Genomic DNA, 25903 nt, shown 5'->3' on the forward strand with positions numbered 1-25903 from the left:
TGTGTTGTGGGGTTTGTTACCATTGTGGGGTTGTTTGTGTTGTATGGTTCGTAATTACTTAAAGATCACTTGTGTTGTGGGATTTGTTACTATTGTGGGGTTGTTTGTGTTGTATGGTTCGTAAATACTTAAAGATCACCTGTGTTGTGGGGTTTGTTATCATTGTGGGGTTGTTTGTGTTGTATGGTTCGTAATTACTTAAAGATCACTTGTGTTGTGGGGTTTGTTACCATTGTGGGGTTGTTTGTGTTGTATGGTTCGTAAATACTTAAAGATCACCTGTGTTGTGGGGTTTGTTATCATTGTGGGTTGTTTGTGCTGTATAGTTCGTAAATACTTAAAGATCACTTGTGTTGTGGGGTTTGTTACCATTGTGGGGTTGTTTGTGTTGTATGGTTCCTAATTACTTAAAGATCACTTGTGTTGTGGGGTTTGTTACTATTGCAGGGTTGTTTGTGTTGTTGGTTTATAACTACTCAAAGATAATTTGTGTCGTTTGGATGTTACTACTATGGTGCTATTTGTGTTGTTTGGTTCGTTGCTACCGGTAGGGTTATTGATGTTGTTATTTACACTACTGCCTTAGGGTTATTGACGTTGTTGTGTTGTTACTGTTTTGGGGTACTGTATTGTTGGGTTCGTAACTACATTTGATTATTTGTGTCGTTTGGTTCGTTACTACTTCGTGGTCATTTGAGTTGTTAGTCCAGTTGGTTTGTTGTTGGTGTTGTCAAGGTCGTTACTGTTGAAGGGTTAACATCGGAATGCTGGGTTGCACATAACGTTGTGATTTAATGTTTTGGGGTTATTGTTTTGCTTTGAGTTTTTTGTTGCTGTTAGATTATCAGTGCCGTGTAGTTCATGGGTGCTGTGGGATATTGGTGCTGTGGGATATTGGAGACGTTTGGTTATTGCTGATGTGATATATTGGTGATGAGGAATAATACTATTATGGGGTAATTGGTGTTGTTGAATGTTGGTGGTGTGGGATATTGGTGTTGTGGGGTTATGAGTGCTGGGGATTATTGATGCTGTTGGGTAATTGGTGCTGGGGAGTATTGATGGTCTGTGATATTGGTAGTTTTGGGTTACTTGTGCTGTGGGATGTTGGTGATGTTGGGTTATTGTTGATGTGGGATGTTAATATTGTGGGGTTATTGGTGCTGTGGTATATTGGTGGTGTAAGCTTATTGTTGATGTGGGATATTGGTGCTGTGGTATATTGGTGGTGTAAGGTTATTGTTGATGTGGGATATTTGTGGTGAGGGATATTTGTGGGTTGGGGTTATTGATGGTGTGGGTTATTGATGGTGTGAGATATTTGTGGTGAGGGATATTTGTGGTTTAGGGTTATTGATGGTGTGGGATATTGATGGTGTGGGATATTGATGTTGTGTGGTTATTAGTGCTGTGGGTTATTGGTTATGTGGGATATCGGTGTTTTGTTGGGATTTTGGTGCTGTGGGCTATCGGTGGTGTTGGGTGGTAGGTGCTGTGATGATCTTTGATTTACTGGTGTTGTGGGAGGATTTGTGCTGTTTGGTACAGTGTAAGATCATTGACGTTGTGACGTTAATTACTGTGCCGGGGTTATTTATGATGAGGATTTTGTAGTTTTATTGGCAGTCTATATCGAGTAACAGTACATTTGCCTGGCTGGTTTTGAAAATATTTTGGTGAGACACGTGTCGTTGCACACGTGGAATTTAGCACACAGTGAAGTTAAATATATTTACAGATTTACCAGTCAGGTGTCCCTACCTACATCACTAACGTCAATCAACGCACGTGCGGTTCTCGTTTATGCACGATCCGTGGTGTTGTACGTACAGTAGAATCAAACGGAAAAAAACACCAAACCATCAGTCTATATTAATAGTCGGCCATTAATCGTTCCCCGAGCTATAAATCCCTGAAGCGTCTTTTGTTCTTCAATTTTTGAAACGCTAGCTACCAGAAAACAACCGTTAATTCCGGGGTTTTTCTTGGTAGCTGAGCGCTAGAAAATGTTTGACAAGAAAATGGCCTTACTTAAGTATACTTACACTAGGGAAACTACAGTTTATCCCGGTGCACGACAGCGTGCACCTACCAACGACTTGTTCTCATTGGGGCACTTACAATATTTAAAAGCGTTTGAAGTGTGCACTTTTACTTCAACTATTGTATGACGCCAAGCTTACAACTGACATGCGTTGCCAATATAAGCTTATACATACCATATCAGAAAACAACGTTTCTATTAATTCATTTTCATTTCAATTATTTCATGCACTTTGCATCGTGAAATGTCTTATTCTGAACAAAAGAAGGACATACCACGATGGACCGATTGTGATCGAAAATGACTTGATTTGTACTGTGTATACACTGAAATATAAGGTCAACATGGCATATTAACAAAACATTCCAACATGGAACAAAACATGCTTTCTCCTTAAAATATTCAGAGATAAATCAAAATTTGACCCCGTACGTCACAAAATGATAGATCGACTGTTTAATTGACAAGGAAATGTGAATTGATGTATTTTCAGAAAAGGGAAACATGTACTTCATATGTATTGTCTATATTTTCCTATTTTATTACGACACTTTAAATGATTTATTACAGGCATGTCCGCTCTATCCTTCACACCGACACTGTTAACTATAACCTTGACCAGTCGGTAAAATACGTCAAAATGTCTTGTCTGTAAACTAAACTTGACCGGACGGTCACATATAAGTGTCATGTTCAACAACGTTAACACTGAACTTGTCACGGTTTTGTATTTTAACATTAATGTCAACAATTTGTAAAGAAAAAAATCCTTGCTATTGTCTTTTCCCTAATTGACTGTAAACTAAATCATAGTATCGTATATCTTTAATTGTATTCTTGGTACATTGTATATGTATAGTCCCATACATGCTAGTGAGTTAGTGAGCATTCGGTGTTGTATAGATTAATCTGAATAATCTTTGTGTTTCAGAGTTGATATTTGGCTTACAGATATTTGAATCCCGAAAGCAAGCTTTTCCTTTGGGAATTGCACACGGTAATGAGACTTAAAAACATTTTGAATATAATCCTTGACTATATTTTCCTTAAAAAATCACTGTTCAGTAGGGACATCAATTCATCTTGAGATCAGTTACGGCCAGATACAAAATAAGTTTTAAAGTTAACTTGGCAATGCATTCTATAAAACTTTGATACAGATACCAACAAATGTCAATCGTTAATGGGTTGTAAGATAAAAGTGGTCCCAAGTAACCAGGAAGTCGATAATTCGCCATTTGTTGTACTGGTAGGTACATGCTTGAGACGAGTTATATACCTAACAGAGGGGTTGAGGGTGTTAGAGGGCTTGTGTACCAGACGATCTATATACCTAACAGAGGGGTTGTGTATCAGACGATTTATATACCTAACAGGGGGCTCGTGTACCAGACTATTTATATACCTAACAGAGGGCTCGTGTACCAGACGATCTATATACCTAACAGAGGGCTCGTGTACCAGACGATCTATATACCTAACAGAGGGCTCGTGTACCAGACGATCTATATACCTAACAGAGGGCTCGTGTACCAGACGATCTATATACCTAACAGAGGGCTCGTGTACCAGACGATCTATATACCTAACAGAGGGCTCGTGTACCAGACGATCTATATACCTAACAGAGGGCTCGTGTACCAGACGATCTATATACCTAACAGAGGGCTCGTGTACCAGACGATCTATATACCTAACAGAGGGCTCGTGTACCAGACGATCTATATACCTAACAGAGGGCTCGTGTACCAGACGATCTATATACCTAACAGAGGGCTCGTGTACCAGACGATCTATATACCTAACAGAGGGCTCGTGTACCAGACGATCTATATACCTAACAGAGGGCTCGTGTACCAGACGATCTATATACCTAACAGAGGGCTCGTGTACCAGACGATCTATATACCTAACAGAGGGCTCGTGTACCAGACGATCTATATACCTAACAGAGGGCTCGTGTACCAGACGATCTATATACCTAACAGAGGGCTCGTGTACCAGACGATCTATATACCTAACAGAGGGCTCGTGTACCAGACGATCTATATACCTAACAGAGGGCTCGTGTACCAGACGATCTATATACCTAACAGAGGGCTCGTGTACCAGACGATCTATATACCTAACAGAGGGCTCGTGTACCAGACGATCTATATACCTAACAGAGGGCTCGTGTACCAGACGATCTATATACCTAACAGAGGGCTCGTGTACCAGACGATCTATATACCTAACAGAGGGCTCGTGTACCAGACGATCTATATACCTAACAGAGGGCTCGTGTACCAGACGATCTATATACCTAACAGAGGGCTCGTGTACCAGACGATCTATATACCTAACAGAGGGCTCGTGTACCAGACGATCTATATACCTAACAGAGGGCTCGTGTACCAGACGATCTATATACCTAACAGAGGGCTCGTGTACCAGACGATCTATATACCTAACAGAGGGCTCGTGTACCAGACGATCTATATACCTAACAGAGGGCTCGTGTACCAGACGATCTATATACCTAACAGAGGGCTCGTGTACCAGACGATCTATATACCTAACAGAGGGCTCGTGTACCAGACGATCTATATACCTAACAGAGGGCTCGTGTACCAGACGATCTATATACCTAACAGAGGGCTCGTGTACCAGACGATCTATATACCTAACAGAGGGCTCGTGTACCAGACGATCTATATACCTAACAGAGGGCTCGTGTACCAGACGATCTATATACCTAACAGAGGGCTCGTGTACCAGACGATCTATATACCTAACAGAGGGCTCGTGTACCAGACGATCTATATACCTAACAGAGGGCTCGTGTACCAGACGATCTATATACCTAACAGAGGGCTCGTGTACCAGACGATCTATATACCTAACAGAGGGCTCGTGTACCAGACGATCTATATACCTAACAGAGGGCTCGTGTACCAGACGATCTATATACCTAACAGAGGGCTCGTGTACCAGACGATCTATATACCTAACAGAGGGCTCGTGTACCAGACGATCTATATACCTAACAGAGGGCTCGTGTACCAGACGATCTATATACCTAACAGAGGGCTCGTGTACCAGACGATCTATATACCTAACAGAGGGCTCGTGTACCAGACGATCTATATACCTAACAGAGGGCTCGTGTACCAGACGATCTATATACCTAACAGAGGGCTCGTGTACCAGACGATCTATATACCTAACAGAGGGCTCGTGTACCAGACGATCTATATACCTAACAGAGGGCTCGTGTACCAGACGATCTATATACCTAACAGAGGGCTCGTGTACCAGACGATCTATATACCTAACAGAGGGCTCGTGTACCAGACGATCTATATACCTAACAGAGGGCTCGTGTACCAGACGATCTATATACCTAACAGAGGGCTCGTGTACCAGACGATCTATATACCTAACAGAGGGCTCGTGTACCAGACGATCTATATACCTAACAGAGGGCTCGTGTACCAGACGATCTATATACCTAACAGAGGGCTCGTGTACCAGACGATCTATATACCTAACAGAGGGCTCGTGTACCAGACGATCTATATACCTAACAGAGGGCTCGTGTACCAGACGATCTATATACCTAACAGAGGGCTCGTGTACCAGACGATCTATATACCTAACAGAGGGCTCGTGTACCAGACGATCTATATACCTAACAGAGGGCTCGTGTACCAGACGATCTATATACCTAACAGAGGGCTCGTGTACCAGACGATCTATATACCTAACAGAGGGCTCGTGTACCAGACGATCTATATACCTAACAGAGGGCTCGTGTACCAGACGATCTATATACCTAACAGAGGGCTCGTGTACCAGACGATCTATATACCTAACAGAGGGCTCGTGTACCAGACGATCTATATACCTAACAGAGGGCTCGTGTACCAGACGATCTATATACCTAACAGAGGGCTCGTGTACCAGACGATCTATATACCTAACAGAGGGCTCGTGTACCAGACGATCTATATACCTAACAGAGGGCTCGTGTACCAGACGATCTATATACCTAACAGAGGGCTCGTGTACCAGACGATCTATATACCTAACAGAGGGCTCGTGTACCAGACGATCTATATACCTAACAGAGGGCTCGTGTACCAGACGATCTATATACCTAACAGAGGGCTCGTGTACCAGACGATCTATATACCTAACAGAGGGCTCGTGTACCAGACGATCTATATACCTTACAGAGGGGTTGAGGGTGTTGTTAGAGGGCTCGTGTACCAGACGATCTATATACCTAACAGAGGGGTTGAGATGTTGTTAGAGGGCTCGTGTACCAGACGATCTATATACCTAACAGAGGGCTCGTGTACCAGACGATCTATATACCTAACAGAGGGGTCGTGTACCAGACGATTTATATACCTTACAGAGGGGTTGAGAATGTTCTTAGAGGGCTCGTTTACCAGAAATAAAATGGTCGATTTTCGAAAATGCTCCAGTGATTCTTAACATGTATCGAAATGAGGTTTTGTTAATTTCAAAAACACAAGCAGCAGTGGTACTCTCAGACAGTGTTAACAGCGGTGTCATGACTGTCAGCAGTAGTACTCTCAGAGAGTGTTAATATCAGTGCCATCACTGTCAGCAGCCGACACTGTCCCCGGTGTATCAGTCGGATTTGTCAGTAATTGTACAGAATTTAATTTCTTAATGTGACTGTTTGCCATGGATCTCGAGTGACATCTCCTACGTCACGCCTGACTGCGTCTGTTGACAGACGTACACATAGAACGATGACATCACTTTATTTGAGAGCAGATTTACGAGATAATCAGACAGGTATATCGGTCACGTGATGTGTACTGAACTGACCAGAGAGAATACATAATGTACCTAACATCAGATGTTGTAAACTGAAGCGGAACAGGAATATGTACATATGACAGACTTACGTCCCGTAAGGGTTAGAGTTTATGAAGACGTTTATTTACCGACATTTTTGTAAATTCTTTATTGTATTAAGATAATATTTACATTTTTAAGAGAATTCGGAGGTAAAGACTGGTGTTATGTCAAAACAATCCCTAAAGAAATCAAGTCAATCAGCGGTAGACAAAAACCAGACATAATCATTGGTGTCGAGGTTCTGCCTGATTTCAACAAATGCATTTTTTTGCGTCGCAAAATTTAAGTCATTGGTTTAGTGGCAAACCGCTATCTGACAAAAATTGTACGATATATGCCCATCTTTGGAAAAAGTCGTTTAGAACTGAAGTTAAAACAACTGAGCATATTAGAACGGAGGCATAAGAACGGAAGTGAAATCTGCGCGTATTAGAACGAAAGATACACCTACTGCGCATACATAAGAACGGCAGTGGAATTCAGTGTGTATGTCAGTATTGAAGTAATGATTGATAAACATTTTAGTTGTTAATTTTATTTTTACAAAATGTAGCATGATGTCTACTATAAAACATTACTTTTTGCGAAAACAAATGTTCTCGTTTGTTCTTCAAGCGACTTTGCAAGGACTGCAATGCAAGTGTAAGAACAGCACGTACCAGTAAACATGTCCATTGAAGGGCCTCAATAAACATTTACGTTATATTGGCATTTTTGATCGACTTAACGAATGCATGACAAAATTTTCAGTATTACAAAAACTGTTTGGTTTCCGCATATGTTTGATACTACTTTGGAGTTGTATTGTAAAATATATATAACACAGCATTATGTTAAATGAAGTCGAGTATAGCCCAAACTCAAAATCTCAACTCTGTGGTGGGGAAATTAAACGCTTTTTCAACAATATTTTTTTTTTTTTTGTAAGTAAGTTGAAATGAGGGGTTTCATCTAAAAATCTCTTTAAAAACGTCTTACATGACTGGGTTACAATGATTAAACCCTGTAGGATGCAGGAGCACTGTCGTGTCATAGTCTACCCGAACTCCCAGACAAGCATGTTTCAATCCACGAACAGATTGTATCAGATGTTCCATAACTATTTTACATGTAATCAATGCTTTCCGAAAATGAACCCAGAATACCCGATCATGAAATCTTAGCAGAGAGTAGTAAAATATTAAATCCATTTTGAGAAATGAACATACCAGTATTATAGTGTTTAATGTTTTACACCGACAATAACTATCGCGCCAAGGATTAAATAAAATGGACTTGCAAACCTTGGTCTTCTTCGTACATTAAACCCAACATACCATGTACTTTTGATAAAAATAAATCGCTTGTTTGAGGATAAGTATGTCTGTAAGATATCTGTAGAAGACAATGGCCCGTATACATGATCCCGTCATCATGCTCAAACTCGGATTTCGTGCTCAAGTCCAATGTGTTGAACCAGTGATGATTCTATAATACTATCAATGGTGACAATAATTTGGAAGAATTCGGGAGAGGATTAAAGCAAGACATCGTTTTTAGTTGTTTTTAGGGTTTACATCTGACATTTTTACCAAGAGATTTGATTTCAGCGAGCTACGATAAAGTTGGTTTGATCTCGGAATCAATGCTTGAGCATGACAACGGTTTCATAAATACAGGCACTGGGTCCAAAATTAACATTCAGGTCATTTTAGCAATCATTCCAGAACTTTTTACCAAATAATTGCTGTACCGAGACGCCCGCTGGTAACTGGTGGTTAAGAACAATGTAACTCGTAAAACCTTTCTTAGCCGAGACATCCCCCGGATTCCTTAGAAGTGAACGAACAAATTTGACAAATATTCCATTCCTGGGTGTGTCTATAAAAACAATAAATCTTGAATCTCTTTTAAATTTGTAGAATATTTACTGAAGAAGTAATTTACTCCGGATTGGAAAATACCTATTTTTCATTTCTCCAAAACCCCCTAATATTTACTCAATATACGTGTCAAAATAGATTTACCTATAATTAGAACAACGCATAAGAAATTTCTCTTTTGTTTTTTTAATGCGTGTTGAAAGGAAACCGTCGCCCCAGCATCATGCGCCAGTGTTTGTCATTAGTCCGAGTTTCAAATGAAAATACCATTTACAATTGGCCTTTAGATTAGTGTATTCAGACATCTTTGGGCTGGAGTGTAAATTCCATCATTATCCTCTGGTAGGTAAAGGTTATTGCATGGTTTTCGAGTAACAAGGGATTTATTACACCCGAGCGAAGTGAGGGTGTAATAAGTCCCGAGTGACGAGAAATCATGCAATAACTGGCTTACTGCATGCTTCCTAACTCGAACAAAAAAGAAAAGTTGAGGAAAAAATGTTCACCTGGACAATCTTTTTACCTACCCTACACTGCAGATAATTAACATGGTCCTGTGTGAGTGAGTACTAATCGTAACCAGGTAAGATCCTCAATAGCCCAATCTTGGTGTATCCTTCATAATGGATACAAGTGTTTTTGCATTACTATATCCAGCTCCAGTGTCAGGGAAGGGAAGGAGTGTCTGTTCAACAATTAGAACAAAATACGGGAAACAATGTTGAATTTCTGACTACATTTTCAGTTTAATTTTCAAGATGTGGCAAAGGTACAGGATATTGAAACCATTTCCATACATACAATGTAAGGGTTTAAAAATCCCTAAGGGATTCCAGTTCTTTCAATGAATGGTATATTTGAATGTGCAATTTTGTATAAAGGAACAGCTCCTAAAGATTATAAACTTTTATAAACTTTTCCAGGAAATGCTTATCCTCTCACGTGATTAGGAAATCTTTTTGTGTTTTTCAATCATGAAATTAACATTTTTAACTTCATTTTTCCCCCTTATTTTAAGATGTGTCAACTAAGTTTATCCTTTCCACTGATTGATTAATTACCCTTTCATACAGCATTTGTGACCACAGTCCACTGAGCACCCCCCGTCTGTAAATATCTACGGATTAGGCATGGCTTATTTATGTCTGACTTTTCACGGCCTCCACTACTAATTATAGACATTTCTAATCCTGTTATACCAATCGGATTATCGTACACCTGTAATACAGATCAAATCGCAGGTGTTAAACAAGCCTAAGTTATACAAAAAGTATATAACAAGTGAACTATCAGACATATTTATTTCTAAATCAGTTTTAATAACTTATATACATGTAGATTATTTTATTATTTACTGCTGTCTTCATATCACATTGGCTCTTGCGTGGAGGTTAAACCCCAAACAAACAATAATGATGAAAATAATCAAAGGTGAAACACAATGACATTTTCATAAACGGTGTTCTTTTAAAATTTAGACCCAGATGTGTCCAATTTATCAAATAAAGTGGTATTAACGACCGATTAAGGCAATATATATACTATCAATGACAACGCTTAAAGCTCCCCTGCTCACTTTATGATAATCTCCCCTGAAAAGATTGTGATTATCTCCCCTTACAACATCGTGATAAGCTCTCCGAATAACTTGCTAATAAGCTCCCCACATAACAATTTGATACCTTAAAACATTGTTAGTATCTCCCCTGCTAACATTGTGACTATCTCACCTTATAATATTATTATCTCCCCTAATAACATTGTGATAATCTCACCTTATTATATTATTATCTCCCCTGATAACATTGTGAGTATCTCCCCTGATACCATTGTGATTATCTCCACTGATAACATTGTGATTATCTCCCCTGATAACATTGTGATTATCTTCCTTGATAACATTGTGATTAGCTCTCCTGATAACATTGTGATTATCTTATCTTATTATATTATTATCTCCCCTGATAACATTGTGATAATCTTGTCTTATTATATAATTATCTCCCCTGATGACATTGTGAATAGCTCTCCTAATAACATTGTGATCATCTTATCTTATCACATTATTATATCCCCTGATGACATTGTGATTAGCTCACCTTATTATATTAGTATCTCCCCTGATTACATTGTGATTAGCTCTCATGATAACATTGTGATTATCTCTTCTTATTTAATTATTATCTCCCGATAACATTGTGATTATATTGTCTTATTATATTAATATCTCCCCTGATAACATTGTGATTATCTCCTCTGATAACATTGTGATTATCTCCCCTGATAACACTGTGAGTATCTCCCCCCGATAACATTGTTAGTATCTCCCCCTAAAATTGTTGCTCACAATATTGTGCATGCATGTGTTTTCGCCGCTTTCCAAAGTACATGAAGTATCCAATAGCCCTTCCTCGAAATAACAGGGGTAAAGCTCATTTCCGTTCTCTGCAAACACAAGTGAGCGTAACCTCTATCCGCTTTCAAGATAGGGCCCCAGTGACATTACTTAGAAAGTCTCGGAGACAAGCGTTAAGTAACAGGACTTAGATATGTGACGAAGGGAAAAAATTGCCGGAAGTCCAAAATATACGTACAATAGTAGCAGTTAAAATGAGACGCGTCATTGTAATAAACTCGTGTCCATACATGCTCTATTTGTTACTCTAAGTTGTTTAAGTCTTAAACGTATTAAGTGGACACCCAACGATCATTAAAATGTAATTTAAAGCATTTAAACCTATAATTTTTCTACTTGTTTTTTATTATAACTATCTTCCACATCGTCGTCACCATCATCATCATTATCGCCATCACCATCACGACTTATGCTCGCGCAGACTGACTCGGTCGTTCACGTTATGACTATTAACCAGATGAAACCAGGGGTCATCTAGAGCAATCCGTACAAACTGCCTTTGGTATGCTACAACACTTTATAAGATCCATCATTGATATGTGAGCAGTTGCTCTCGACAGAAACATTTAAAATTATGTGTTTGCTTAGGTTTGTCAGTTTTCCGACACGTTGCATGTGTATTTTCTATCTAAAAGTCATCACTGGTTTAATGGTTATTTGATTATAGGCTGTGGTGGCTAGGAGTCCCATTAAAGATCGTTTTGTCTCTCGAGAAGGAGAAAAAAAAGAGAGAAATAAGAAATATTTCCTGGAACAGTTGTCATCATTCTGCATCTTTGCTATTATCTAGTATTTTTACATTAAAGTTACACATTGCAGAACAACTGGCGAATAAAAACCAAGCATTTATTTTCAACAACGAAATAAAAAAGAAAATCTAAATCCATTTATTTTTAAAGTTATGCCTTGACGTGCGCGTAACACTTAAGCAAAATAATTCACTAACATGGTCATTTGAGACAAAATGTATATAAATAATGTTTTAGCGTCCTCTAGAACTACCTTGATTTACATTTTTTAAACTGTACTGCTTTTACTGACAATCGTAAGCGGATCAAAGACCGCGAAGGAAAAAGCACCAGTGAATAGTTTCTCCATATAAGTCTGCAAAAGAAAATACCCACAAATATTATTTGTATGGAGTATATAAACAGAAACAAGATAATTGAATAGAAGTGTAAACAAAACATTACTTACCACTTAAAAGCGATCACCTAAGGAATATACTCCATAAACTGAGGAAAGATGTTCACGAAAACCCGTTAACAGTACATCGAGAATAAGACCAGGTGTTCCAGAAAGAACACACAATCTGCTGCATCGACGACATCTGTGTTGTAAGTCTAGGTCAAATCAATGTGATGTCACGTTCTCAAAGAGGAAACCAAGGTAGTGACAAAAAGATTACAAGGTTTAATAAAAACAACTGGCTATTCATATCACACCAGGGCCGTTTTCGTTTATCGCGGTCCAAACGGCTGAACCGGTTGGATCAGAGTTGTTCGTTTATGAAATAAGGTCGGACCTAGAAATATGATGCTGCTTTCAGGCGAGCCTTGACAAAGCCTTACAAAGCTTGCTTAAACATTTGCGTTTTTCGACAAACCGTTTGTTCCACATAAACGAACAGCTCCCTGGAAATGGAATGTGTCCCAATGCAAGCACGATAGTGAGAAACATTAAACTTCCCTATGGTCATCATCAATTTTCATCTCCCGAACCCTATGTGTTATGTTTGTCCCGTCAGTTTTCCACATCAATCATGGATTTAAGGACGTACAAACAACTTGACTGTTCTGTCGGAAGTTGACATCCGATCTTAACCCACACAAATACAAGAGGTACATTTATCGAGGCTTCCTAGTTATACATGTTTCTGTTCTAACACTTATTGTTGCGAATAAGTTTATTTTCGGATCATTCATAAATTACGTGCCCAAGAGACACGCACGGTCATTCGGACAGACGATATGATATATCCTCTCGGTGCGGAACGTCAAGCGATGGAGCAACATTATTTGTAATTTCTTTGTCCATACTGAAATAACTTCCTCTGGGACGATGCATATTGCGTTATACGTGATATTCTATTACGCTAGCATGTCATATACAAAAACATCCAGAGCAAAATTAAGTATTTATAGAGCTTATATGAATAAAGCAAGATTTACATGTATTCGTTTTATCAAATCTCACACCGAGTTTCAACATCTTTCCCGATCAATTTGATAATAACGTCACCTCCTAATGATAATGACATCACTTCTTGTGCCTGATTTCTGCAGACCGGATTCTACCAATATTTGCCCAGGAATACACTAGGGCTGTATTTATCTGATGTCCAGTTCAACCACACTAATCATCAAGACCTAGGGAACCAAGACCCCTTTAGGTAAATGTTGAATACGTGATACGTATTTTTGTCTTGTGCTCTTTTAGTTAAATTTCATTGCTGTCGAAAGGTCTGTATTATTGATAATATCATCTTCAGAAAACTTCATAATGTAATTTAAGTCCCCGTACTTCCCTTTCCACTAGAGCATACAATAGTACACTAGTGTATGATAGAAAGTCTAACGCTCTCTTTTCAAGTGTCGCGTATGTGGCGTATACTATTATTTTTGTCTCTCTTTTTGTGTGTTCTTTAAGATAAATACTGAGTGTGTTCGTTTCGTTCATTTGGTGAAATATTACAGGTAACAGGAAAACAAACTATAGAAAGATAAGCCAATGACGAATTCCGAAAATGCTACTTCTACAGGTACAAACAAATGTGTGGATGTTTGATTAGTAAGTAGACAAGAACGACCTATAGCAACCGTATCTCTATCCTCAAGTTATTATGTAAGTTCCTTCTGAAACAATTAACTTATTTTAGAAACTGGACCAGACGATGTTAGCCGCTGTCGTCTTTTTCAGATATTTAGCGCTTGTCATTTAATGTCAAATTCTAGTTAATGCTCACAATTACAAAATTATCTGGTTAATTCCGTTTACGCACACGATATGATGGGTTAATATTGAGCAAGGAGACCCAAGCGAAAAATTGTAAGTTCGAATATTTAGTATTTGGATGACGGAAAACAAAATAATGAACCACATGCAGCTCTCTTGCTGTGTTCTTGTATTGCAAACCATCCTCGTCATAATGTTTAACGTTCCCAAAGAGACGACATATGTTGCTTCTATGGGATCTGCTTTTCTGTCGGCATGCGTATATTGTTGTCGAATCATTCCCGTTGCAGGGTTGGTACCTCGGTACATCTAATAGCTAGTGGTGAAACCTGTCAATCAATTATTTCGGAATCTATTCATGTTTTACTTCTATGTATCCCTGTCCCACTTACCCGTGTCTTCATATAACACTAGGTGTTGCAAATACTATAAACAATGAAAAAGACAAATACATATATTACAGGTTCCTAACACGCGCTTCCATTTCAAATAAAATTTATGAAACGAGTCTATTTTGTATTTAGTTCCATTTTATTTTATTTCAACAAGCCGGTGGACTTTTCAGTAGGGTGGTACACGATGTAACACACAGTAATTTATCTACATGTACATTGATACACAATGTAATATTAAAGAAACCAAAACAGTAGGTTTGAAATTAATGATAAATGAGCATACGGTGAAGATATGTTTAAACGAAAGTAATTAACGTAAAATAATTACAGCGCAGCGTCAATGACACAACTTCGAATTCAAAAACGGATAACATTGTGATAAACTCCCCTAATAAATATTATAATCATCTCCCCTCATAGGACTGTGATAAACTCCCCTAATAAATATTATAATCATCTCCCCTCAAAGAACTGTGATAAACTCCCCTAATAAATATTATAATCATCTCCCCTCATAGGACTGTGATAAACTCCCCTGATGATATTTTATTTTCTCCCATGATAATATTATTATCATCTCCCTTAAAAGTACTGTGATAATCTCCCCTTAAAATATGTTATTTTCTCCCCTGATAACATTGTGATTAGCTCTATCGCAGGTTTTAATGGATGAAATCTTTATGACACTCCGTTGCATTATCATAGTAACCGAGTGAGGTTAAAGCCTAGCACAATCGGCGTCTTTACTTTAGTCTTCGGTGCTTATTACAACAATTCCAAAACTGTGTTTAGCTCTCATCTGTGACTTATTTGACATGATGTCTCATTTGACACCGCTGGCGAGCTTGTAGTCTGAATAACCACCCCAAGATGTTAATTGTGCAAAACATAAACCCAATAAGGTAAGTGCTTGCTGCATAGAATAGGCGAATCTTCTTAAATGCACAATGAGAACACTCCGATCATTTTGAAATTTTCTACTGCTCCTGAGATTGTCTATGCATCTAACCACTATGAAAAAGGTTTATGCTGCAGTCATCCAAAATGTACGTTACATAATAGCAAATGCAGCTGTTAAAAAGTACTGCGTAATTATAGTTAACGATAGTTCATATATGCTACATTTGCTGCTTTAAGTTAAGTTGGAACTTCGGACGATCATTAGAATGTAATTTGAAGCGAAAACAAAATTTCGTTCCATTTCTATTATTTTTATGATCGTTGTCGTTATCATAATCGCCACGACCATTAAGATGTATGCTCGCGCAGACTGAATCGGTCGTACACGTTATGACTTAGAACCCGATGAAACCAATGGTCACCTAGTGGAATCTGTACACGCTGCCTTGGGTATGCTACAACACAATATAAGATCCACCATTGATATTTGAGCAGTTGCTCTCGACAAAAAACATTTCCAAGATTGTTTGCTTGTTAAGGTTAATCGCTTTCATACACTTTGCATGTGTATTTTCTTTTTAAATGTCTATCGCTGATTTAATAGCTATTTAATTATAGGCTTCGGTGGCCAGGAGTCCCGTTAAAGATCGTTTTCTTTCTAGAGAAGGGACAAACAATCAGAATTCAGAAGTATTTCCTTGAATAGTTGGCATCTTTCTGTAACTTTTCTCTCATCTAATGCTTTCATGTTAAAATTACACCTTGCAGAACAACTGAAAGAAAGAAAACAAACTTTTATTTTGAACAACATTTTTGCTATTCAATTCACGCAAGGAGGCAGAATACTTCTCAATGAAATAACGATAGCAAAACACATAAAACTTTCCCTTAGTCTTCACCTATCATCATCTTCTAAAAACCTATTTTTTAAGTTATTCCGTCAGTATTCGACATCCATCATAGAAATACGGACGCACAAACAATTTGACACTGGTGACGAAAGTTTACATCATAGAAATACGGACGCACAAACAAATTGACACTGGTAACGGAAGTTTACATCATAGAAATACGGACGCACAAACAAATTGACACTGGTAACGGAAGTTTACATCCTATGTTAACCCACTCCAATACCAGACGTACATGTATCGAGACTTCCTGGTTCTACATGTCTGCTCGTGTTCTCACACTCATAGTTAGTGAGCTTATTTTTGGACCACCGATAAATAAATTAATAAATTCGTCGCTCAAAACTTCCTTTACGTGCCCACGAGCCGCGTGCAGTCATTCGACAGACGATATGTGTTATCCTTTTGGGCCGAACTATATTACATTATTGGTAGTAATCTGTTTCACTAACGTGTCACAATCTTGGATGGAAATGAGCATTTAAAGAGCTTACAGAAATATCACAAGACCAATTGATGTTGTATTTTCAGTAAATCAAATCTCTCGTCTCGAATCTCAAATCACTGATTATTCTGTTGATAATAACGTCGTCACTTCCTGTTGCTGATTAGTGTTGACTACATAGCACCGACATTTCGCCTAGATACATATCAAGTGTTATACACTAGTACTGCATAAACACGGTTCAATCACTGAAATAATCTTTTTGTTGAACCAAGATTGATTTAGGTAAATTTTAAACAAGTTATATGTTTTTTAATGTTCTCTTTTCATATAAATATCGTTGATCCATTTCTGTCAAAAAACCTGGCTAAATACAAGAAGAATATAAAGACCCATCTCTTAAAGTATTCATTTTAGACACCTTTCACAGACTTCAAGTACACACCACCTTTGATATATTCCTCCATATGCATATTGATATCACCGTCTTGTAACGTAATGCATATTGCTGATTTGTATGCCTTTTTATCTACTATATCTACCAATACTAGTATTCATGTGTTTTAAAGCGCTTCAGAGTAATTTACAAATTTTATTGGGGACTATATAAATGTTGTTTACTAATATTATTATTAAAAAGTCTGTATTATTGATTGAATAATCTACAGAAAATGTCGATTGGTATGCCCATATTCTTCTATACTATTGACGCATTAATGTATAAAAAGTGTTAATTTGTAGGTTCATGTACTTTTTTCCCTCAAGACCATATCAATAGTTCACTAGTGTATGATACGTGTAGGTTGTCTAACTCCTTCAGTAGAGTTCTTCGAGAGCATAGCATAGTTTACAAATCTCCTTCGGTAGAGTTCTTCGAGATCAAAGCATAGTTTACGAATATGTGATACCTGTAGACAGTCTTACTTCCTTGGTATTGATCTTCTAAAGCATAGCATTACCTCACTAGTGTATAATAGAAGTTTTACACCGGCGCTACAGGTGTAAAACCTGTCATGAATATTCGTCTGGTTGTTTATTTAAATAAAGGATATGCACAGCGTATATGAACCATAGTAGCAACACCAAATTATAATGTAAATCTTATCTCAAACATGTCTGTCATAAATTTGAATAGACGCTGTTAGTCGTTGTTGTCTGATTTAGACCTTGAGCGCTGGCTATTTAATGCCGAATTATATTGAATGCTTACTTTAACAGAATGATCTCGTTAATTTGTATACACCATGTGCCAGATTACTGTAGAGCCAGGAGACCAAAGCGAAAATGATTTTAGTTCGATTTTTAGTATTCTTTTGATGAAAAGCAAATATGAACCACAGGCAGTTCTCTTGCTGTATTCCACAACATCATCATACTGTTTAACGTTCCCAAAGAGACCACATGTGTTGTTTCTATATGGAATCTGCTTTTCTGTAGGCATGCAATGGTGTTATCTTACCATTCCCGAAGCAGTGTCGATACCCTGGACTTTTCGTAGAAAACCATTAAAGTTTGGGAAACATTTTATCCAACCCTTGCGTTATTTATTAATATTTGGGGGGGGGGGGGGGGGGGGGGGACTTTGAAAATGACTCGTAGGGGACTGTTTATGAACCGAAATTAATCTGTTGAATTAAATGAATAATTTTTGACGTCTATGTTTCCCTTTCCCTTTTTGACGGTTTCCGCCTAGTCACCAACCGGCCTGTTAAACCCAAAACAAAACCAATACAAATAGGTCTAGTACTGGTATCTTACACTTGCTTCCATTTATATTTGATATTTTCCCATGATATTTGTGAAACAACTGTTTTAGCGTACACACTGTGAAGATATCTGTTGAAGTAGGTTGTATACACGTGCCCAAATCCCGTTGTATATATATTTGTTACAATAAAATATGTTTTATCAAACTGAAATATTCAAATAATGTATATAAATTACGACACATCGTAAATACCCACGGACAGAAAGTGAACACTCAATCGACCTGAAAAGACAGCACAGGAAACAGGGGATACAAATCTAACGGAAAAGACATCCTGAAACCCCGGAAAGGTGCACTATTTTACTCCAGTAAATCTGCACTGATACCTCCATTGTAACTATGATTTTGGTATAGACATATCAGTACAACATCTACCTAATTATGTTATAATATTTACCTTGTGTTAAAGTAAAGGATATTTCTGGATCCTGAGATTTTTTCATACTACGCTGCTATCTCAAATTAAGTACAATTTTCCAAGTGAATGATTACTATAAAAGTAATTGGTTTTGATGTTCATGGCACTTACGTTATTGGTGTTGATCCCTTTGGTAAACGGTTTTAGTATCTATACATACAGGCACAACCTAGATATCAATAATAGTAATACTGCTTAACTGGTTTTAACCGTGTGTGTAAGTTTAGCACTCCGACAAAAAGATGCACATTATAAAAATATTTTTAAATTGACTGTTCTGAAACCATGACATGTAGAATGAAATTTAACAAAACAGGATCTAGTGGATGTTATAGGAAATAACTGATACTGACGACGCTAATATGATCAGATCGGCCTTTGCAGGCTGACTTAAAACGTATACCAATGACTTATGTTATTTATCTGGGATGGGTGCCTAATCAGGTGTGTTCATGCAGGAAGTGTGTTTGACATAATAAATCGTTTTATCGCTCATTTTGACTTGAGCGATTGAAAATATTGATGTCAGTCTTTTTTTGATATGAGTGATAAAGTGAACAATTAATACAGATAAGTAAATATAAATTGTATCGAAAGCACTTCGGTTTTCGCGTTCAACGAAAAGCGCGTTAATGTAACGTATACAAACATTGAGCGTTCTACATGCATATGAACAACATCCATGACTTTGAAAAATTTCAAAGAGGAAGAATAAACCGTTTTCATATGACCCAGTCTGTTGCGAGGAAGTTAAACCCCAGAACAAAAAATCTAACGAGACTCGGTGACATGGTTATGCATAGAAAACACCGTAATCGCGAACAACTCTAACAACTGTTGGAGAAACAAGAGTGCTTCCAGGACCACGTGTGTTAGCATCAGTGTTCAAGTGTCAGTAAGTCATTTATCTTCGACAGCTTTTCAACTCGAAAATAGTAATAATTTAGGAGGTTTTCTTGGGGGAAATGTTTCGTTTTATATGTTTTTTTTAAATTCTAATTTAAAGTGCTAGTCTTCAAATTATTATTATGAAATGAAGAGTACATTTCCTGCTTTCTATGTTTTATTAAACAAGCAAAAAAATAGAATAAAAAAACAAAAACAATCTAAGGGACTAGGCAGAAATACTGATAAGTTACTTACCTCGGTGATGATAACTAAACAAATCTTCGAACTCTTAGATAAAACATTCTACATATTGTACACTGTATATAATTGAAAACCGTGAAATAATGCAGACATTTTGCGTTGATTTTCAATGTATTTTTACCGAATAATAATGACACTTTTACAAATAGCGACGGCATGTTATCAATACCTTCCTACCGTCCTACTGTTCTATCTTTTATTCGTACCTAGACTGCCTCTGTCCGTTGAGTCATTGGACCTTCCTACCGTCCTACTGTTCTATCTTCTATTCGTTCCTAGACTGTCTGTCCGTTGAGTCATTGGGCCTTCCTACCGTCCTACTGTTCTATCTTCTATTCGTACCTAGACTGTTTCTGTCCGTTGAGTCATTGGACCTTCCTACCGACCTACTGTTCTATCTTCTATTCGTACCTAGACTGTTTCTGTCCGTTGAGTCATTGGACCTTCCTACCGCCCTACTGTTCTATCTTATATTCGTACCTAGACTGTCTCTGTCCGTTGAGTCATAGGACCTTCCTACCGTCCTACTGTTCTATCTTACTGTTCTATCTTTTATTCGTACCTAGACTGTATCTGTCCGTTGAGTCATTGGACCTTCCTCCCGCCCTACTGTTCTATCTTCTATTCGTACCTAGACTGTCTCTGTCCGTTGAGTCATAGGACCTTCCTACCGTCCTACTGTTCTATCTTATATTCGTTCCTAGACTGTATCTGTCCGTTGAGTCATTGGCCCTTCCTACCGTTCTACTGTTCTATCTTTTATTCGTACCTAGACTGTATCTGTCCGTTGAGTCATTGGGCCTTCCTACCGTCCTACTGTTCTATCTTCTATTCGTACCTAGACTGTTTCTGTCCGTTGAGTCATTGGACCTTCCTACCGCCCTACTGTTCTATCTTCTGTATATAATTGAAAACCGTGAAATAATGCAGACATTTTGCGTTGATTTTCAATGTATTTTTACCGAATAATAATGACACTTTTACAAATAGCGACGGCATGTTATCAATACCTTCCTACCGTCCTGCTGTTCTATCTTTTATTCGTACCTAGACTGCCTCTGTCCGTTAAGTCATTGGACCTTCCTACCGTTCTACTGTTCTATCTTTTATTTGTACCTAGACTGTATCTGTCCGTTGAGTCATTGGCCCTTCCTACCGTTCTACTGTTCTATCTTTTATTCGTTCCTAGACTGTCTCTGTCCGTTGAGTCATTGGACCTTCCTACCGCCCTTCTGTTCTATCTTCTATTCGTTCCTAGACTGTCTCTGTCCGTTGAGTCATTGGACCTTCCTACCGCCCTACTGTTCTATCTTCTGTATATAATTGAAAACCGTGAAATAATGCAGACATTTTGCGTTGATTTTCAATGTATTTTTACCGAATAATAATGACACTTTTACAAATAGCGACGGCATGTTATCAATACCTTCCTACCGTCCTACTGTGCTATCTTTTATTCGTACCTAGACTGCCTCTGTCCGTTAAGTCATTGGACCTTCCTACCGTTCTACTGTTCTATCTTCTATTCGTACCTAGACTGTCTCTGTCCGTTGAGTCATTGGACCTTCCTACCGCCCTTCTGTTCTATCTTCTATTCGTTCCTAGACTGTCTGTCCGTTAAGTCATTGGACCTTCCTACCGTTCTACTGTTCTATCTTCTATTCGTCCCTAGACTGTCTCTGTCCGTTGAGTCATTGGACCTTCCTACCGCCCTACTGTTCTATCTTCTATTCGTACCTAGACTGTCTGTTCGTTGAGTCATTGGACCTTCCTACCGTCCTACTGTTCTATCTTATATTCGTTCCTAGACTGTATCTGTCCGTTGAGTCATTGGACCTTCCTACCGTTCTACTGTTCTATCTTTTATTTGTACCTAGACTGTATCTGTCCGTTGAGTCATTGGACCTTCCTACCGTCCTACTGTTCTATCTTCTATTCGTTCCTAGACTGTCCCTGTCCGTTGAGTCACTGGAAGAAGAGGTTCCATAAACCAATGCCAGAAAAGCTATACATCAGTCGTAAATGGCGCATCAGTAACCCTGGTACTCAGTATAGAGCAATTCCCACCGCAATGACAGGCTTCCTTTGTGCTACAACAGATTACTTCAGGTTACGTAAGCGATGGTGCGTGGGTGTATAGACAAATCACGTTCAAGACTCTCAACTTTCTACACTGTGTAGTTCCATGGCTATTCTGATTTTGCTTGTGATTCTAAAGTATCTTAATAGCTTCCTGAAGTAATTACAATAAGTTTAACTAATAATACTATTTTTTTTTGTGAATGACCCTAGCGACTAAACAACGACTGGTCTGAGTACATCTTGACTAAATTAGATGAACAGACCACATGGGCTTTGCGAACAATGTTTACTTGCCGAAATATTCACAATTGAAGTTCCAATTTAGTCCACCTTGCTACTACCAGTTGCCATTTTGTAAACAGGGCCTAATCTCGAGCTAATGCGCGTTTGAAAGAGTTTGAAGTTAAACGATCATGCCCAGAACATACTCTCTAAGGTTGATGTTTTTGATAAATTTACTATCAATTATTTACTATATTTGTTTTTTGTTTTTTTTGTATCACTTTCATTAATTCATAAAAGAACAAATGTTTTTTTTCCCCTTCAAACTTTTTTTCTTTCAAATGTTAAAACACATTTTCTTTTTTTTTAAATGTTCTAGCTTCGAGATTATGATCAAACGTCGTCTGCAAACATTCAAGAAAATAATATTTACAATGTATTGATATTGTTTTTATTAACTCGTTTATTCTTTAAACTATCTCTAATTAATAAATATCAAGATTTTGTGAATTGAAAAATTGCATTTTATGACATAACCGGAAGCGCACTTGATACGAGAACGTGACCCGGAAATACCTCACAACAAAATCAGGACAGTAATAATAAACAGACTTTTATCGAATATTAAAAGATTAATACCGTATGTATTGAGACACTGATGTGCTAGAATACAACACAAGGTAACACTCGTTTAATCCATTGCTATCACATCAAGTACTAACTTACATTTATGCGAAAATATCAGCATTAAATGTTTGCGATCGCGCAGACCTACTTTCGTTTTACAGTTTACATACATTTGTACATGTCGGCATCAACAATATACCTTAACTTGTGTCCTTCATCGTGCCGAAGATTATACATAGGCGCATTCGAGGAAAAGTTCGTGATTAAAAGCTTGTGTGTGGTTTATTTTTATCTTAAAATTATCGGATAAAAGCATAGTGGCATGTTACTTCAAAATACAAAATATAAGAATCATTATTTTACGTTGAATATATGTCATAGTTAACATAAGCTCTCAGGAGCTTGTAATAATAATAATAATAATTTGAGGTTCTTATATACCGCTTTATCACAACCTAGTGCGTAGGTCGTCTCAGTGCGGTTCACAAATTATTATCCGTGGTTATAGGGCTTTTGCAACCAGCCAATATCTTTCTCAACTCTCTGGGAAGCATACAGCCGGTGCTGCCATTTCGGCGCTCACAGCTAGCATTCTGCAATTCTAGCACTGCCTAACCACGTACTAATTAAAAGCTGAGTAGACTGGAACAAGTGCAATAAAGTATCTTGCTCAAAGATACAACACAGTGCCGTGCCGTGCCGTGACTCGAACCCGAAACCCTTCGGTCACGAGCCCGGCGCCCTACCACTGCACTACCGTGCCTCCAAGTAAAGTATTTCTCGGTAACCAAATTTTCATTTACGAGTAAAGTGTTTCAATAGTCATCTTCTTTATTCCAACTATATCGATGAGAGGTTTCGCTTATCCGATTTCCATGTACTCCATCTTATCAAATGCTAAGATAGGAAAGAAGGCAAAGTAGTATGTTAAAATAATATCGACTTACTGAAGTGAATATAATTTATACAATAACACCTTTTCCGAAACATGAACAAATTTGAATAAATAATGGCGTTACAGAGTGACTATGTCAATGCAGAACATGTATTGGCATTACATTGCATGTATCTGCTACAAAACATTCACTCCTCTTAGCCAGACTTTTCACCAGTCTCTCAACATCTGGGTAAAATATAACTACCACAGATGATTAAAGGCAGCACTCGGTGGTCATACGAATATACCTGTGAATTCATGCTTTAAAATTTCCATATAATTTTCCTGTACATATTTAATGTGAAAGTGTTCTTCCTTTTCATTAAGTTAATGCCATTTTATATACGATTCGATTTGGTTATTTTACCTTAGTCTATCGCGCTTGATCCTGCCGACATCATTAATACGTCTTCATTTTGTCTTTATTGACCATGTTGACGGAATAGTGTTTTGAGATTTGAAACAAGCTAACGAAAAAAAACATGTAATAATAAGCATCCTAGAAAGATGTCTTCACCGAAGGCTTATCGTGGTGCACACAAACTAATAAAATGAACAATGCTTTTTTATTGAAACATAACATTTTGCATTTTGTCGTCATTATTCCAGTATTTGTGCTAATATCACGTGGCAACGTTAATTGGTAGCGTGCGTTTCTATGTTGTCATTCAGGGTGTACTGTTTGGTGCAGCAACTTTTAAAACACGGTTCATTTCATCACATTTAAACACGCGTCTCGTCATGCTGATAATGAGGAATAGTTGTGCAGGATATCTCTTCGATTGTATTGGTATTAGATGCGAAACAAACCAGTAGCCATGATGGAGGTATCAGCATGGACGGATCTCGTTTGAGTAATTAAGCGTATGTCGCAACTCTCGTAAAGATAATATCCGACGAGAGTTTAATTTGGTTAAAACTGCGACATACATCGGTAGTTAAAGGGGATCGTATTTATCTTACGTACCCTTCGTCATCGAGATTAAAAACACGACTTTAAATTCAATTAACTGTAAACTCTTAAAAATCAGCTAGAAACCTGCGTTACAGTTTTGTCAGAAACATTACATCTATTCCATAAGGGTAATCTATTTAAGTTAAATACTCAATTGTTATGTCACGACTGTTTTCAATTTATCAATTATTTTGCTTGTTGAGATGTATATTTATCTTAATTATTACATACGCATGAGCGATGAAGATATTTTTGACTTAATCATTACATGTGCAACTTTGTTTATTTCGCTACCTCCTTTCTATGATAACGTTCGTTCGACTGTAACTCGCGATGTTAATGGTCGGTTTAAGATTGGCGATAAACACGTGAAATGACAAAACAAGTGAAAATAACCCAGATAAAAACAAAACGTGATTAAAAAAGATAAAACAGGTTTTGTTGGTAGTGCAAAGCGCTTCCCAGTACACTTCACGCGTCATCGTTCTGCTTTTACATACCATTCACTGTTAGGGTGAGGGATTGGGAGTAAAATTGTCTTTCACAAATGCAAAAACTTCTTTTAAGAATAGTCAGACCTAATAATACTCTCTATTTATTGGTGATCGGAACTTATGTAGCGTATAACTACACGGTTTTCTGGAGACCAAAAGAGTGGTCTTTGAAGTGAAAAGCCTGACTCCTATTAAACAGCATCCTCACGTTACGTTTTTTCGTAGGATGAAAGGTGTATAGAGGATGTAGAAAGGGTAGAGGACAGCAGAAATGTCGATAGATTAGTACCGATTGGTTTATTATTTTCTACATGTTTTACAACATGTTGTAGGTTTTGTTTGGTTATACTGATTCTTTGTGTTATTCTGTTTCACTTAGGGATAACGTCACGCTACCACAATTGGTACACGGTCATAAAATGGTTCGAATAGTACTTTAAAA

General features: G+C 37.8%; 1 protein-coding gene across 2 annotated transcripts in view; it reads right to left on the reverse strand.

Annotated features, from left to right (window-relative positions):
- The window catches only part of LOC110456288 (prostaglandin E2 receptor EP4 subtype-like), a 56710-nt gene that overhangs the window by 23980 nt on the left and 6827 nt on the right, over positions 1-25903 (reverse strand). Inside the window, exon 1 of one of the 2 annotated variants that reach the window (XM_021506928.1) lies at positions 12401-12942. The exons of the other annotated variant lie outside the window; for it this stretch is intronic. The gene's annotated coding sequence lies outside the window, so the exon portion shown is untranslated. Of the gene's footprint in view, positions 1-12400; positions 12943-25903 lie in introns of those variants that run through there. 2 annotated transcript variants of the gene reach the window in all.

This window comes from Mizuhopecten yessoensis, unplaced genomic scaffold, assembly GCF_002113885.1.
Source record: "Mizuhopecten yessoensis strain PY_sf001 unplaced genomic scaffold, ASM211388v2 scaffold8625, whole genome shotgun sequence".
Taxonomy (NCBI): Eukaryota; Metazoa; Mollusca; class Bivalvia; order Pectinida; family Pectinidae; genus Mizuhopecten; species Mizuhopecten yessoensis.